Source organism: Procambarus clarkii, chromosome 37 (assembly GCF_040958095.1).
Source record: "Procambarus clarkii isolate CNS0578487 chromosome 37, FALCON_Pclarkii_2.0, whole genome shotgun sequence".
NCBI lineage: Eukaryota > Metazoa > Arthropoda > Malacostraca > Decapoda > Cambaridae > Procambarus > Procambarus clarkii.
In genome coordinates, this window is record NC_091186.1 from 27,680,709 (window position 1) to 27,685,708 (window position 5,000).

Here is a 5,000-nt window from a genome sequence, read left to right on the forward strand (position 1 = left end):
CCCTTACTCTTCTGTCTTTTAGTGTCGTAAGGTGCATTTCCCGCAGTCTTTCCTCGTAACTCATGCCTCTTAGTTCTGGGACTAGTCTAATGGCATATATCTGAACTTTTTCAAGCTTCCTCTTGTGCTTGACAGGGTACGGGCTGTGTTTGAGTGTGTGTGTGTGCGCGTGTGCGTGTGTGCGTGTGTGTGTGTGTGTCGGTTGAGCTCTGCTCTTTCGGCCCGTCTCTTAACCCCCTCCCCACACCACACACACACATACACCAGGAAGCAGCCCGTGACAGCTGACTAACTCGCAGGTACCTATTTACTGCTAGGTAACAGGGGCATTCAGGGTGAAAGAAACTTTGCCCATTTGTTTCCGCCGAATGCGGGAATCGAACCCGCGCCACAAAATTACGAGTCCTGCGCGCTATCCACCAGGCTACCAGGTCCCTCATGAGTGTGTGCACGTGTGTGTACTCACCTATTTGTGCTTGCGGGGGTTGAGCTTTGGCTCTTTGGTCCCACCTCTCAACTGTCAATCAACTGGTGTACAGATTCCTGAGCCTATTGGGCTCTATCATATCTACATTGTAAACTGTGTATGGAGTCAGCCTCCACCACATCACTGCCTAATGCATTCCATCTGTTAACTACTCTGACACTGAAAAAGTTCCTTCTAACGTCCCTGTGGCTCATGTGGGTACTCAGTTTCTACCTGTGTCCCCTTGTTCGCGTCCCACCAGTGTTGAATAGTTTATCCTTGTTTACCCGGTCGATTCCTCTGAGGATTTTGCAGGTAGTGATCATGTCCCCCCTTACTGTTCTGTCTTCCAGTCTCGTAAGGTGCATTTCCTGCAGCCTTTCCTCGTAACTCATGCCTCTTAGTTCTGGGACTAGTCTAGTGGCATACCTCAGAACTTTTTCCAGCTTCGTCTTGTGCTTGACAAGGTACGGGCTCCGTGCTGGGGCCGCATACTCCAGGATTGGAGTATGTGTGTGTGTGTGTGTGTGTGTGTGTGTGTGTGTGTGTGTGTGTGTGTGTGTGTGTGTGTGTGTGTGTGTGTGTGTGTGTGTGTGTGTGCGAGTGCGTGTGTGTGCGTGTATACACAAGTATGGTGTCTGACACTCCCCAGCTGTGTACAGACCTCTCCTACCTTGACCCACGGTGACCTATCGTCACCTCTCATCACCTACACCCAATTCAGATCCATTCTTGACCTGACCTCCGCTTCCTGTCCCCAGGTCACGTGACGCGGGTCACCAGAGGTCACCTGGAGAAACACCCGGATGGACTAAACCTCACCATCTCTCTTAACTAATTTAGCCTCTATAGACGTATGCCATAAAGATGGAGGTTCGAGGGGTATAACATAGGCATGTACTCCTTCAGAGGTCAAGGGTCAAGCTTCCGGTGAGTGAGAGGTCAAGGGTCATAGCTTGTTTTGGTCAAGGTGCTCACAGTACACATGTGTGAGTGTGTGTGTTGAGGTACACTGGTGTGTGTGTGTGTGTTGAGGTACACTGGTGTGTGTGTGTGTGGTGAGGTACACTGGTGTGTGTGTGGTGAGGTACACTGGTGTGTGTGTGGTGAGGTACACTGGTGTGTGTGTGGTGAGGTACACTGGTGTGTGTGTGTGTGGTGAGGTACACTGGTGTGTGTGTGTGTGGTGAGGTACACTGGTGTGTGTGTGGTGAGGTACACTGGTGTGTGTGTGTGTGTGGTGAGGTACACTGGTGTGTGTGTGTGTGGTGAGGTACACTGGTGTGTGTGTGTGTGGTGAGGTACACTGGTGTGTGTGTGGTGAGGTACACTGGTGTGTGTGTGGTGAGGTACACTGGTGTGTGTGTGTGTGGTGAGGTACACTGGTGTGTGTGTGTGTGGTGAGGTACACTGGTGTGTGTGTGGTGAGGTACACTGGTGTGTGTGTGGTGAGGTACACTGGTGTGTGTGTGGTGAGGTACACTGGTGTGTGTGTGTGTGGTGAGGTACACTGGTGTGTGTGTGGTGAGGTACACTGGTGTGTGTGTGGTGAGGTACACTGGTGTGTGTGTGTGTGGTGAGGTACACTGGTGTGTGTGTGGTGAGGTACACAGCTGCGGTTGCACGGTAGACTTGTTCTCAGGTCATTATCCTTCCTCAGTGTGTCCTGCTGGCCTCCTCACCCTCCTGCTGGCCTCCTCACCCTTCTGCTGGCCTCCTCACCCTCCTGCTGGCCTCCTTACCCCTCCTGCTGGCCTCCTCACCCTTCCTGCTGGCCTCCTCACCCTCCTGCTGGCCTCCTCACCCCTCTTGCTGGCCTCCTCACCCTCCTGCTGGCCTCCTCACCCTTCTGCTGGCCTCCTCACCCTCCTGCTGGCCTCCTTACCCCTCCTGCTGGCCTCCTCACCCTTCTGCTGGCCTCCTCACCCTCCTGCTGGCCTCCTTACCCCTCCTGCTGGCCTCCTCACCCTTCCTGCTGGCCTCCTCACCCTCCTGCTGGCCTCCTCACCCTCCTGCTGGCCTCCTCACCCCTCCTGCTGGCCTCCTCACCCTCCTGCTGGCCTGCTCACCCTTCTGCTGGCCTCCTCACCCTCCTGCTGGCCTCCTTACCCCTCCTGCTGGCCTCATCACCCCTCCTGCTGGCCTCCTCACCCTCCTGCTGGCCTCCTCACCCCTCCTTCTGGCCTCCTCACCCTCCTGCTGGCCTCCTCACCCCTCCTGCTGGCCTCCTCACCCCTCCTGCTGGCCTCCTCACCCTCCTGCTGGCCTCCTCACCCTCCTGCTGGCCTCCTCACCCCTTCTGCTGGCCTCCTCACCCCTCTTGCTGGCCTCCTCACCCCTCCTGCTGGCCTCCTCACCCTCCTGCTGGCCTCCTCACCCTCCTGCTGGCCTCCTCACCCCTCCTGCTGGCCTCCTCACCCTCCTGCTGGCCTCCTCACCCTCCTGCTGGCCTCCTCACCCTCCTGCTGGCCTCCTCACCCCTCCTGTTGGCCTCCTCACCCTCCTGCTGGCCTCCTCACCCCTCCTGCTGGCCTCCTCACCCTCCTGCTGGCCTCCTCGCCCTCCTGCTGGCCTCCTCACCCTCCTGCTGGCCTCCTCACCCCTCCTGTTGGCCTCCTCACCCTCCTGCTGGCCTCCTCACCCCTCCTGCTGGCCTCCTCACCCTTCTGCTGGCCTCCTCACCCTCCTGCTGGCCTCCTCACCCTCCTGCTGGCCTCCTCACTCCTCCTGCTGGCCTCCTCACCCTCCTGATGGCCTCCTCACCCCTCCTGCTGGCCTCCTCACCCTCCTGCTGGCCTCCTCACCATGCTGCTGGCCTCCTCACCCTGCTGCTGGCCTCCTCACCCTCCTGCTGGCCTCCTCACCCTCCTGCTGGCCTCCTCACTCCTACTGCTGGCCTCCTCACCCTGCTGCTGGCCTCCTCACCCTCCTTCTGGCCTCCTCACCCTCCTGATGGCCTCCTCACCCTCCTGCTGGCCTCCACACCCTCCTGCTGGCCTCCTCACCCTGCTGCTGGCCTCCTCACCCTGCTGCTGGCCTCCTCACCCTGCTGCTGGCCTCCTCACCCTCCTGCTGGCCTCCTCACTCCTCCTGCTGGCCTCCTCACCATCCTTCTGGCCTCCTCACCCTGCTGATGGCCTCCTCACCCCTCCTGCTGGCCTCCTCACTCCTCCTGCTGGCCTCCTCACCCTCCTGCTGGCCTCCTCACCCTCCTGATGGCCTCCTCACCCCTCCTGCTGGCCTCCTCACCCCTCCTGCTGGCCTCCTCACCCTCCTGCTGGCCTCCTCACCCTCCTGCTGGCCTCCTCACCCCTTCTGCTGGCCTCCTCACCCCTCTTGCTGGCCTCCTCACCCCTCCTGCTGGCCTCCTCACCCTCCTGCTGGCCTCCTCACCCTCCTGCTGGCCTCCTCACCCTCCTGCTGGCCTCCTCACCCCTCCTGCTGGCCTCCTCACCCTCCTGCTGGCCTCCTCACCCTCCTGCTGGCCTCCTCACCCACCTGCTGGCCTCCTCACCCCTCCTGTTGGCCTCCTCACCCTCCTGCTGGCCTCCTCACCCCTCCTTCTGGCCTCCTCACCCTCCTGCTGGCCTCCTCACCCTCCTGCTGGCCTCCTCACCCTCCTGCTGGCCTCTTCACCCTGCTGCTGGCCTCCTCGCCCTCCTTCTGGCCTCCTCACCCTCCTGATGGCCTCCTCACCCTCCTGCTGGCCTCCTCACCCTCCTGCTGGCCTCCTCACCCTCCTGCTGGCCTCCTCACTCCTCCTGCTGGCCTCCTCACCCTCCTGATGGCCTCCTCATCCCTCCTGCTGGCCTCCTCACCCTCCTGCTGGCCTCCTCACCCTGCTGCTGGCCTCCTCACCCTGCTGCTGGCCTCCTCACCCTCCTGCTGGCCTCCTCACCCTCCTGCTGGCCTCCTCACTCCTACTGCTGGCCTCCTCACCCTGCTGCTGGCCTCCTCACCCTCCTTCTGGCCTCCTCACCCTCCTGATGGCCTCCTCACCCTCCTGCTCGCCTCCACACCCTCCTGCTGGCCTCCTCACCCTGCTGCTGGCCTCCTCACCCTGCTGCTGGCCTCCTCACCCTGCTGCTGGCCTCCTCACCCTCCTGCTGGCCTCCTCACTCCTCCTGCTGGCCTCCTCACCCTCCTTCTGGCCTCCTCACCCTCCTTCTGGCCTCCTCACCCCTCCTGCTGGCCTCCTCACCCTCCTTCTGGCCTCCTCACCCTGCTGCTGGCCTCCTCACCCTCCTGCTGGCCTCCTCACCCTCCTGCTGGCCTCCTCACTCCTCCTGCTGGCCTCCTCACCCTCCTGCTGGCCTCCTCACCCTCCTGATGGCCTCCTCATCCCTCCTGCTGGCCTCCTCACCTCTCCTGCTGGCCTCCTCACTCCTCCTGCTGGCCTCCTCACCCTCCTGCTGGCCTCCTCACCCTCCTGATGGCCTCCTCACCCCTCCTGCTGGCCTCCTCACCTCTCCTGCTGGCCTCCTCACCCTCCTGCTGGCCTCCTCACCCTCCTGCTGGCCTCCTCACCCCTCCT

The 5,000-nt window shown here is 61.3% G+C and overlaps 1 protein-coding gene across 1 annotated transcript in view; it reads left to right on the forward strand.

Moving 5' to 3' along the window:
• Positions 1–5,000, forward strand: part of LOC123753095 (uncharacterized) — a 142,466-nt gene that overhangs the window by 85,923 nt on the left and 51,543 nt on the right. The window lies entirely within an intron of this gene.